Source organism: Ursus maritimus, unplaced genomic scaffold (assembly GCF_017311325.1).
Source record: "Ursus maritimus isolate PB19 unplaced genomic scaffold, ASM1731132v1 scaffold_26, whole genome shotgun sequence".
NCBI classification, from domain to species: Eukaryota; Metazoa; Chordata; class Mammalia; order Carnivora; family Ursidae; genus Ursus; species Ursus maritimus.
In genome coordinates, this window is record NW_024425119.1 from 18,700,448 (window position 1) to 18,713,185 (window position 12,738).

At 37.0% G+C, this 12,738-nt stretch overlaps 1 non-coding gene across 1 annotated transcript; it reads right to left on the reverse strand.

The window, feature by feature from the left end:
- Nucleotides 1-6,867: 6,867 nt before the first annotated feature.
- Nucleotides 6,868-6,972, reverse strand: LOC121105463. Its single transcript, XR_005837991.1, has one exon. It is a non-coding gene; the product is annotated as a U6 spliceosomal RNA (small nuclear RNA).
- Between the last annotated feature and the right edge of the window lie 5,766 nt (nucleotides 6,973-12,738).

Consider the following 12,738-nt stretch of genomic DNA (forward strand, 5'->3'; position numbering starts at 1 on the left):
AAAATTACCAGTCACAAAGTAAGACAGACCTGCTCTCTGTCACTCAGTACTCTTGAGTCAGCAAGCTCCCCTTAGCTTCAGTTTTCTGATCTGTAAAATGTTCATAACGTGCTTTCCCAGAGTAGTGATGGATATTAAATAAGTGTGTAGAAACGCTTTCTTCACAGAGTAGGCACTGAGCAGAACTTGTTCCCTTATCTCTTGTGCTTACCTCCCCCTTTAAAAAGGATTTGCTTCCCATGATATCTCTTATCATATTTTGTCCACTATACTTTCTAAGTAAACAGTGAGTGGCCAGTGAAGGGGATTCTACCATTTCCCCTGAGATAATGTTTCACAGATTAAGAGATCTCATTGCCATGGAATGTTTCCTGATCTTTGCCCGAAAGTAAATAGCCTCACCAGTACCATATATAGAAAATTGTGATGAGCATGGTTTGTGACTTGATACATCTCCATCAACCATGGAAAAAGAAAAGTTAGGTTTCATGTGAAATCACTGTCTTGAATCCTAACAGTTCAATTTTTCTTAGTAGTTACTTTATTTTCTTTATTACCATCATGAGAATTAGCTTGTTTTCCTAGGTGAATTTTAACGTCACATGCAAATGTTTAATCGTTCTAAGTAAAGTTTTAAAGTGTCTCTTTCTTCTAATCATTGTACCTTCTAGAGAGGAGAGTATCTCATATGTTATTTACCCCTTGTTTATGATCTTCAGTAAAGCTCAACATTATGAGCATGTTGATTCTAAGGAGTAAGAAGAGCCATCTCATAATTTTATGGTGTAAAGTTAGTAAGATTTTGGGTTGAAATGTTAATCTTAACTACAATTTCTTGGTCAGGATTCACAGAATGTATACTGGTACATTGATCCTCGTCAACCTAACTTACAGTTGAAACAATTCTAACTTTATAGAGGTGTTCTTTCACTTTAAATAAGGGAACCTTAACAAACTGCTCTCTGCTATGTCGGTTTTTATGTAGTTTCACCCTATTTCCCTTTCTTTATGTCCTAAGATAAAATCTATCATGAACTTATAAGTAATCAGGCAAAGTGAAATGAGGTAATTATTTTGTGACTTTGATCAATGGAAATAAACACCCTGGATAATTCAAGCCCCATTTCCCACTTTTTCTTTAATAACATTTACTGAAAAGTCACAGTGGATTTTTAGGTAATTGTCTCAATCTTCTTCCATGTGCCTGAGTAAACACAGCTAATGGGTCTGTTTTACATAATGAAATGTTATGGAAAATTCAAAACATAAGCCTGGCAGGGACTTTCAGAGGTCATCTGGAGCATCTCACTTCCTCTAGGCAGGCTTCTTGTAAATCTTTCTTTAAAAGAAGATGTCTGTGTCTAGGTTAAGATTTGCAGATGACACAAGGCTGAGAGATCTAGTAAATATGATTATGACTTAAAACAATATCCAAGAAATGGGGATGCTTTCTCTGCATTAGAAAGATGAAATTAACATGAAGATATTCTGTATTTTACCTTACCTCTCAATTGCATTTGTAGATGCTGTGGCATAGGAGTGGGGAGAAATAACAAGATATAGTGAAAAAGATGGTGGCTGGATCAAATGTACTGTGGCCATGTTCAGACTATTAACTGATGTGCTGGGTCGTACATGACCTGAGGCAGCTGCTTGGGCTCCCCATCCGGCAGGGAAGTGGATGATTGTCTACTGCTTTAGAGACCAACAGTGCACCGAGGAGAACAAAGGTGCCATATACTTCGCTTATACGTTCAAATGACAGTAACTGGAGAGCAGGCCTTTTCTTTTGCATTGTGTCTTCCCATATAAAAGATTCTCTCAGCTGGAGAGATGACCAAGAGGCATCTTTGGCAGAGGAACTTAACGTCCATGTTCCATTTTAACAGCACATCCTAATTCATGGCTCAGAGTCACTGTTCTACCAACCCTGGCACAGTACCTTCCATAGATTTCTCCAGTGTTAGACAGTATTTTGAATGTTCCAAAGCTTGAAATTGAAAACCCTACCGTAGAAGTCAAAACTCCAGCAGACCTTGACTCTCAAATGAGAAAGATAAATGTTTCAGCACATTCACTATCAACTTCTCTCCTCATAGAAGAAAAAATAATTTCTCAGGAATTTGGGAGGCTTTTGTTGTTAGACTGTAAAGCAATTTCTAATGTTGATATAATGAGAAAATATTTACTATTTCCTCAATTTAGTAAATCCTTATAATGGTATATGTGTAGTTTTCTCTCCATAACAACCAATTCAGAACTAGGTATTGTGAAATTGTGATTCAGATTGGGGCAAGACCTCCACCATGATTTCCTGTGTATTCCAGGAACCATAATGATTTGTCCTCAACTTGTCCTTGCTGGCTCGCTTGGTGGCATGACCCAAGCCCTGCTAATCTCAGGGTCCTGAGCCTCTTGTTAACTATGTTCTTCTCAGGTTGGGTTCACTGTATTTGTTTATTTAAATTCAAAATTGGGCAAAAAGGTATAAAAAGGCACAATGAGGATTATCTAGACTCCACACATATTCTCCCTGCTCCCACTGTAATGGCAACTATATATAAGAACGTTTCTTCTCCTAATGATCGGGGGCAATTACCCTTGCCAAGCAGGATACCTCCTCCTCCTCCTGATTTTCTTGTATTTTCTCTTCTATGCCCCTGAACAACTGGCCAGGACATTCATCACTGCCTGTGAGCGTATATATGTTCTCACCACATTCACTGCCCATTTCACTGGTACCCTTCCAATTCACAGCCAGTGACAGTTTTCACAATTGAAAGGCCACTTTGTGCCAGGAGCTGTGTTCCATCTGCCATTAGGGCTCCTCACTGTCAGCCAGGTAATGAATGATCAGCTCCCAAGTCCCATTGTATTGATGGCTTGTTGGACCCATTAGTAACACCAGTGATCACAGGATGTATTTCTGGAAGCAGACACTGCATGGAGTTCAAAAGGCAAATTGTTTATTAGAAATTAGCACCTGTGAAAGGAAGGAGGGAAGAAGTCAAATTTGACAAAGGAAGAAGTTAAATTGCAAGGGAGAGCCAACACAACCTTACCAACTCTGCAGGGAGCACTTGAGTGAGCCCACTGGCGTGTCTGATATTTGGGTTAAAATGGCTGGCCTTACCTCACTCAGTGAGCAACCTGCCCCCAAGAAAAGTGTGACTTGAGACAAGGAGACTCTCTTCAGTTGTGGCCAACCAGGAAGGCATTGACAGCTGTAGATGGTGGCTGTCCACATTCCCTTCAGCTGGTCAGTAAACTCTCCTTTGAAGGAGATCCGATGGTGCATGCATGCTTCTGTCACAGTTGCTGCACAGAGCAAGGTTTCTGTTGAGAAAAGGAAGAGAAGGGAATGTTTAGTGATGATAGGGTTTTGTTTTTTTTTTTCCCCACGAATTTAAAGTTCAAGAGGATAAAATCAGGGATCTAGGAGAAGTAATGAAATAGAAATTTGGGTCAGGACAAAGGAAGTCCAGAACATTAGAGGTATTAGAACACAGGAGAAAATAGAGAAACAGAGATTTACTGCATGGACTGTAATGAGGAACAGTCTCGAAGCCACCTGGTTTCACAGACTTCAGTGGCAGTGTTAAAGGAAGGTATGGCAGTTGTTTGTGGAATAGCACTTTCTATTTCCTCCTGACCGGGGGGGAAAAAGCAAATGGTAGCAGTAAGCAGCTGTGTATGAGCCCATGATTCTTGGTCCTGCGTGATACTGAAACTCAGGGCTGGGTGCTAATGTTTCTGTGTCCATATTTTAATCCTCTTAGCTGACTTGGAAAGACTTAAGTCTGAGACTTAACAGAGCCTGTCAGAGCTGATGGGATAATGTAGAAAAGGTTTGCCATTTTCACATTCAAGATACGCCAGTTCTCTAGAGTTTTAATTTTAACCAGGGCTTAACGTCTCCTAGGTCAGCAACTAATTCATCAGAATTAAGAAGAACAAACAGGTGCACTCTTCTTTGTAGTAAAAAAGTTAATGGTAGAACTATTAGCATGCACTGTAAGCAGAAACGGAGACCACTTGGATATTTGCCATGTAGCTTATAGCCTGAAAAGAGTTTCCTTGCTCCTTTCAATTCTTAGGATATCGAATATCATATATACATATGTATATACTTCTAAGAAATAGTATCGCGTCTTATAAATTTCTGTTTTTAGTTAATAACATATTTATATATCCCTATGTCAATAAAAATGTGTCTAAATTATCACTTTTAATGACTACTTTTATTCCACTATATGTATTTGTCGTAATTAACAAGTCCTCTGCATTTGAGCACTTATTATATTATTTGATTCTGTATTAAAAAGAAAGTTTTTGGTGAATCTCCTAGTCCTTTTACACCTATAGACTTACACAATTATTTCTCTATATTAAATTCTTCGAAGTAGAATAATGAGTCAGAGAATCTATATTTTAAGTTTTAAGCTACCAAATGGTTTTCCAGGAAAGCAATGTAATTTATATCTAAGTTAAAACCACGTAAGAATGTTCTATACTCTCACCAATACTGTCTTTAGTCATTTATTCATCTCTGTCAATCTCAGAGTTGAAAATCATATCCCCTTTTAAAATGAGGTTGACTCTTTTGCCGTGTGTTTTGTTAAAGTGCCTCCATGTGTTCTTAGTACATTTTTCTGTATGTATTTTTGTCCTTTTTAAAAAAAAGCATTTTATATATCAAGGACATTTAGTCTTTGTCTCAATTGACATATGTTATCTTTTTTTTGCCATTTCTTCATGTAAAAGTTTTTATTTTAAGCCGACTTTTCAAAATTTGAATTTTTCAAATTCAAGTCTATCTTCCCTTCTTACTTCAAGCTGTGGTCTTATGCTTAAAAAGGCCTGCTGCATTCTCACGTAAGTAACCAGATAAATTTCCTTCTGGTACTTTTTTTTTAATATATTTTTAATTTATTTGTCAGAGAGAGAGAGAACCAGTGCACAAGCAGAGGGAGCGGCAGGCAGAAGGAGAGGGAGAAGCAGGTTCCCTTCCGAGCAAGGAGCCCAATGCAGGACTTGATCCCAGGACCCTGGGATCATGACCTGAGCCAAAGGCAGGCGCTTAACTGACTGAGCCACCCAGGCATCCCTTTCTAGCACTTGTATATTCATTTTTCACAGGTAAAACTTTTAATATATCTGAAATTTATTTTTAGTGCCAGCTGTCAAGAAGGTATCTGAATATACCTATTTCCAGTTTAGGAAGCCATTGACCCAGTAGCATTTTTTTTAAAGAATTTATCCTTTCTCATTGATATGTAGTTGGTATAATTCTGGTTTTGAATATTCTTATACTAATCTGTTTCTATATTCCATCCTTAGAATCCTACTGCTTTAATTATTGTAGCTGTATGATAATTTGTACCTTAGAGAAAGAATGATTATTAATATATTTTGTCTTTCATAGTGTTTCTTTTTGATTTTGCAAAAATTTTGCAGCTTTTAAGAATTATAACTCAAACCAGCTTAAGCCAAAAGCTTTAAGCTCTTAGAATCCAAGAAAGTTTCGGCAACTTTGTTTTAAGAAAACCATAAAGGCAGTAGGGCAGTTATCTTATTAACAAGAAATAGAAATGCCTTTCCTTCTGCCTCATGGCTGTCTGTCTCGACGCGTCAGGATTCCGTCAAGATTCTTACATCTGATGGTGGGAAATATGGCTGCTGGCAGCTCAGGATTTTTATGTTAGGGCCTTAGCCACCAGATTGAAACTAATCTCCATTTTTGGCTTTGGGTTATTGGACTTTCTGACAAGGGACACATTAGTTCAGCTTGGGTTAGGCAGCCACCATTTTACATGGTTCATGTGGGAAAGTGCCTTGAAGGTTTTTAAACTCTTGGCAGGAAATTTGGTAACGATTTCTATAATTCAGTAGTGGGTTTGCAAATTACAAATGGTTTTGAAGTTATGGTTAGAATTGTGTTTGGTGAAATATTTTGACAAAGGAAATGCAAAATGAGAATGGTTTTGTTATCTCTTATTTTAATGGCGTAGTGAACATTGCTGTTGTTTGCTGTTTGAAAAGTGGATCTGCATGAATGGTTTAAATGTTTGAAATGCATGCTCAATATTCGTTATAAAGGAATGTTTTTGAACCGTGTAGATTTGGTTTATAACCCAGCAGCTTTTTACAGCAATGGGCTGCCATGACTTGGCCGCATCAATCAGGCATCCAGATTCTACCTGTAGTGAACAAAACATTCCTTACGTGTAAAAGTGAAAGACAGAAGGAGGAAATAGAGAAGTGGTCCTTTTACCATTTTATTTTATTATTATATGATATAATCAAGAAAATTCGGTTTTGTTTAAATTAAGCCAAAGAGTATGCTTTAATCATAATTCCCATTTCTATTATCCATTCATGATTCCCTTACCATCAGCAAGTCCTTTTATGTAGCTGTCACAGCATTCATTTATGGTCTAGTTTCTTTTTTTTCCTCTTTCCTTAAATTGTTGAGCTCACCTCCTAACCTGTCAGGTTCTTTAGGGTACAGACTTTCTTATTTCTCTTTAAATACTTAGAAGCTGAACACTGTGTTTAAATATACATTGGTACTGCATAAATGTGTGTGTGTGTGTGTGTGTGTGTGTGTGTGTTTAATTTTATTTATCTGAGAAAGAGAGAGAGAAAAAAAATACGAGTAGGGGAGGGTCAGAAGAAGAGGGAGAAGCAGGCTCCCTGCTGAGCCGGGGCTCCATGCCAGGGTCTTGGGATCATGACCAGAGTTGAAGGCAGACACTGAACTGACTGAGCCACCCAGGTGCCCCGTAAGTGTGTTTTATAAATAATTTAAAAGATGAAGAGAGTGTAGACATAACAAAATTTATTTTTTTTTCTAAAATTTTAAAAAAATATATGGAATGCTTCATGAACCCATACGTCATCCTTGCACAGGGCCATGCTAATTTTCTCTGTATTGTTCCAGTTTGATATACGTGCTGCTGACAGGAGCACGAAATGCCAGAATTTGGAATGGAGTAGAAACTAGGGGACTCGTTTTTGTCTGCACAAATATTTTCCATAATTATATTTCATATTAATTTTCCTTAGGCCTTTACTGTTTTCTTTACTGTAGTTCTACCAATTACTCCTATTCTAGGCATCCTGTAGATGGTATAATTCATATTTTCTTTTCCTAATTGAACTGAGCCATTGGTTTCTCCCTGAGGTAGTTTTATTGAATTGGAAAACTAAACATTGCTTGTTAATTAATAGATGTTACCTACAGGGTATTATTCCATAGTAGAAGAAGAGTTTTCTAAGACATAAGATAAAATATAAAACTTGACTACAAATCAAATGAGTAAACAAGTTGAGGCATCTTACATACTCTGCAAAAACAAATGCCTTCAAGATTAACAATCTATGAATTTGACATTTAGATCCAGCTCCTGGATTGCAAACAGATCATCAAAAATATGTTCTTATTTATTTATCGTGAATAGCTTGACTGGAGTATCATTGATATACAGTGAACTGCATATGGGTACCATCTGGTAAGTTCTGTCATGTGTATACACCTGTGAAACCATGTGTCATCCCCAAAGTTTGTTCATGCCCCTTTAAAATCCTTGCCGTCTGTCCTTCCCATGCCCTCTTCCCAGGCTTTCTGTCACTGTTGATTACTTTTCATTTTATACAGTTTTATAGAAATGGAATCTTGCGGTCTGTATGTTCTTTTATTTGGTCTGGCCTCCTTCTCTCAGAATTACTATTTTGAGAGTCATCCATGCTTTTCATGTATCATGTGTTCCTTTTTTATTATATCTGAGTTTCATTCCATTGTATGGGTATACCACCATTTGTTTACCATTTCCTTTTTTTTTTTTTTAAGATTTTATTTATTTATTTGAGAGAGAGAGAGCAAGCATGAGGAGGGGGGTAGGGACAGAGGGAGAGGGAGAAGCAGACTCTCTGCTGAGCAGGGAGCCAGACATGGGGCTCCCTCCCAGGACCCTGAGATCATGACCTGAGCCAAAGGCAGATGCTTAATGGACTGAGCCAACCAGGCGCCCCTATCCATTTGCTTCTTTATGGACATTTGGGTAATTGTCAGTTTTCAGCTATTACAAATAAAGTTGCTATAAGCATTCAAGTGCAAATCTTTGTATGGAGGTTAACTTTTCTCTTGAGTAAATACTTAGGATTGGAATGACTTGTGTCATATGGCACATGTTGATGAACTTTTTAAGAAGCTGCTAAACTGTTTTCGAAAGTGGTGGCACAATTTCACATTCCCACCATTGCATGCCAGTTCTAGTTCCTTCACATTCTCATCTTGTTATAGTTGGTGTGTTAATTATTTTCCTCATGACTAATGATGTTGGGCATCTTTTCAGGTGCTTTTACACCATCTACATCACTCTCCTCTGGCTGCTCTAATATATTACTACAAACTTGGCTTGAAACAACAGAAGGTTATTCCCTCAGTTGTGGACACTAGGTGTCTGAAATCAGTTTTGCTTAGCTAATATCAAGGTGTTAGCAGAAAATCCTGTTCCTTGCCCTTTCCAGCATCTAGAACTGAACTTCTGGAATTCTTTGGCTCATGGTCCTTTCCTCTCTTCCATCCTCAAAGCCAATGGCATAACATCTTCTCTCTCTGGCTCTGTTTCTCTCTGCTTTCTGTCACATGGCCTTCCTTTGTCTATGGTCAAATCTTCCTCTGCCTTCCTCTTATAAAGAACGTGTGATTGCATTTAGCGTCCACCCATATAATCCAGAATAATCTCATCTCAGCACCCTTAATTTACCCCACATCTACAAAGTCTTTTTCTTTTTCTTTTTTTGGGGGGTGTGGGGCAGAGAATAGGACATGGATAAATGTTGGGAAGCCATAATTCATCTACCATATCACTCATTATTTCTCCTTTGGTGAAGTGTATGTTCAATCTCTGGCCCATTTTCCTTCCCTTTTAATTCAGTTTTGAGAGTGCTTTATAGAAGTCCTTTATGAGCTACATGCTTTGAAAATATTTGCCTCCAGTGTAGCTTGTCTGTTTATTATCCTTAAAGTATCTTTTGAAGAACAAAGTTTCTAATTTTGAGCGCAGTATATCATTTTTTTTTTCTTATATGGATCATGCTTTTGGTGTCCTGAGAAATCTCTGACAACCCAAGGTGACAAAGGTCTTCTCTTATGTTTTTTTCCCAGAAATTTTATAGTTTTAGATTTTTATATTCAAATCTATGATCCATTTTGAGCATTTTTCTTATATAAGAAAAATAGACACTAAAAAACCGTTCATTTTCTTGCATGTGGATTTCCAAATGTCTGAGCACCTTTTGCTGAAAGCCTGTTCTTTCTGCACTGAGCTGCCTTTGCAACTTGTCAAAAACCATTTGTTTATGTAAGTAGGGGCCCTATTTCTGAACAGCTTATTTGCTCCATTGATGTATTTGTCTATCTTGATGCCAATGCTGCACTACCTTAGATTCCCACGGCTTTATAATGTGTGTTGGAATCAAGTAGTAGGAACCCTCCAATTTTGTTGTTTTTGAAGCTTTTTGGCTATTTTATGTTCTTTATATTTCCATGTGAATTTTCGATGTTTGTCAAGTCCCAGGCAAAAATAAAACAAGAACAAAAGGAAAATCCCATTGAGATTTTGATATGATTACATGGAATTATAGATAACTTTGGGGAGAAGTGACCTGTTAATAATGTCAAGCTTCCTGGTCCATGAACTGGGTATATCTTTCTAATTATTTAAGGCTTCTTTACTTTCACTCAGCATTTTTTTTTTTTTAATTTTCAGAAGTCAGGCATTTATTCCCCCGTGTTGATTATCTGTATCACATATCATTAAAGAAAATAAGGTGATGACACCAATATCAAAACCTTAAACTTTTTTCCATATTTCTCTGAAAACATATTTTATTTAGTTAAAATGTATACTTCAGTTTGGGGGGGAGGGCATTTCGATTGTTTTAAAAGTATTTCTGTCCTGGGTGTTATACACAACTAATGAATCATCGAGCCTTACATCGGAAACCGGGGATGTACTGTATGGTGACTAACATAATATAATAAAAAATCATTAAAAAAAAAAGTATTTCTGTCAATATGTCCTTGTTCAAATAGAGTAAACATTTTCTTATCCTCGATTTCCACAGCATTTTACACAGTTTCTTATGAGCATCTCAACATGCTTAATATATATTTCTAATTTATCTTTACGTCCCATAATTGATGACGCTAAAGAATCTGGCAGTTAAAGGGTTTAACAACTTCTTCGGGTTCACTGCTAGTTGTCAGCAAAGGGACATGTAGAAGTAGGATTAATTATCTTTGAATTATAGGACCCTTGATTATATTCCAGTAAATGAGCTTTGATTTTTTTTTTTTTTAAGGACTGTGAAACAGGACTTTAAGCAATTTTCTATGTACAAATAGTCATTATTTCAGAAAATATAACAAAATTGCTAAATATTGTAACAGTACTCAGTTTCAAATATAGTCGCCAAAAGGCACAGGAGCTAAACATAAGTGTCTTTGTGATCCCAGCCCTACGGCACTTAGACAAGTGGGCTCTTTTTGCATTCCATCACTATAATAAATGAAGTGCTTTTCTGTATCTGTTCTGCAGTTCAAGCAGCCTAAACTAAAAATTGTCTTCTCCCTGACTCCCAGAAGTTATCACACAAAAAGCCTGTGAGAATTACCATGTTACTTATCGAAGGGCAAAGCCCATGGTAATGGCCCTGTGGACGAGTAGGTGGTTTTAAAGACATCGATGTGGGTTGTGTAATCATCCTTCTAGTTTTATTACAACGTCGGTTTTTTCCCGAAGAAATTAGATAAATGGAAATGGTTACGACCTCGTGGCTAATTAGTTTAAACTAGTTAAATACCACACATTTCAACTGATTTCAACAAATATTTGTAACATTTACCTCTTTCAGAAGTACAGTTCGAGCAATTAAGCAGAGCTGAATATTTCAACATGCCTGCAGTTGCAAATATGATGCCATTATGTGTTTGAAAAGATTCAATTCTTCTCACCGGAAATACTTTCTGTTTTATAAATTTCAAGGTAAATATCATTTTAGGTTGCAGCGTCTTCTGATTTTGCAGATAATATTGATTTCATGTCTAGCACAGAAAGCGACTGTCCCTATGAGTTGACTAAGCTTTTTGTTGTCAAAGGTTATTACTATTTTTACACCACCCTGGTATGCCAGTAAATGTTTCTCACTTCATTATCATGCCCAGGCCTTTATTATATCGCTTAATACAGGATGAAAATATTTGTCCACTTTTGGTTTGGATGTTTGTGAGCATGAATGATTGTGGGGAATCAAATGTAGTTGTTAAAAGGGTTTTCACTGATGAATAACAAAATCCCTCAGCGCTATGGGCCCGTGGATTTTTATTAGGTGCATTTGATTACCATCAGCCCTTTGTAGAATGTTCCAGTTGCTCCCCGTTAACGGACTTAAAAAAAATAGTTATTAAGCCAAGATTTCTCAGACTTTCTGAGGAAGACTGACTTCTGTTTAAAGATAAATTCAAATTTATAAAGCATTTTAAAAATCCTACATGATGTGTTCAGCATTCAGCTTATTTTGGACTTAAGGATCGACGAACTTGGATGATTTGTTGTGTTGTTTTTTACCAGGTTAGCCGTAAGTGTTTTCAATATATGGCAGAAAACCTACCTCAAAAGAACTAAATGGCCTATTATTAAATAAACTTACATTTAATAATTAGACACTGCCTTTTTTTTACATGTATACTTCGGAGCGCCTCTGAAAAACTTAACTTCCACATTTTTGAACTTCCTAAAAACAGGGATAGACTTGTTCTAACCAGCTTTACTGGAGTTTATTTCAAAGTTGCTTTTGAGGCAAATGACTTGAATCGCTGTGTTGTTCCGGTTGATAGTATATGATGATTTAACTCTCAGAATTTCAGCGCTGTGGACTTAGGCTTTACTCCAAGTCACCGTGAGATACACATAGGGCAGACTTTGTCTTTGCTGAAATCATGCAAACGCTGCAATTTCAGAATATGTAGTCCCTGCTCCAAAATAATAGCATGGCCTATCTGTTGCCTTCACTCCTGAGCCTGTAAAGTTTCCCCATGGTTCCTTTAAAGCTAAATGGGGAAGGTGTCCCGTTGGTGGATGTTCCTATTAATGTGTGGACCCGTGCGCTGTTGTCACGTTCATTTGAGAAGTGGATTTTCACAGGAAATTAGCAAGGCTTCAATGTGAAATCTAGCTCTAATTTCACATAGATAATTCTTCCTGTCTGTACGTTTTCTTGGAGCATGTAAAATTGAAGACACAATTACTTATTTGTACTCAAAATTACTAAGTAGAGTTTCAAGTCGAGAGCTTCCAGTGTCAAGCAGTCTCTTTTGTTAGCATTTGCTACAAACTGCATGAAAAGTAAATCTGAAGATTAACTGTTTAGAAGCACTTTTAAAAGATATCTTACAGTTACATGTAAAACTATCGGTGCTAAATCAAAGGGCTTGGTTAGGCTGGAGGAGATAAATCTGAGAGATAAGAACACACAAAGCCTCAGTGGTAAATCAGGTTGACAGAAATTAGGTTTCAAAATGTTTAAATTCAGTTTCACCGACTTTTCGGTCTACAGAATACCAACTAGTCTGTTTAACGAATTATTTCATGATATTTCTCCAATGTTTCAGTAATGAGAAAACTGGTGAATGAGAAACATTATTTTTGAAATTAAGAAAATTGAAATGAA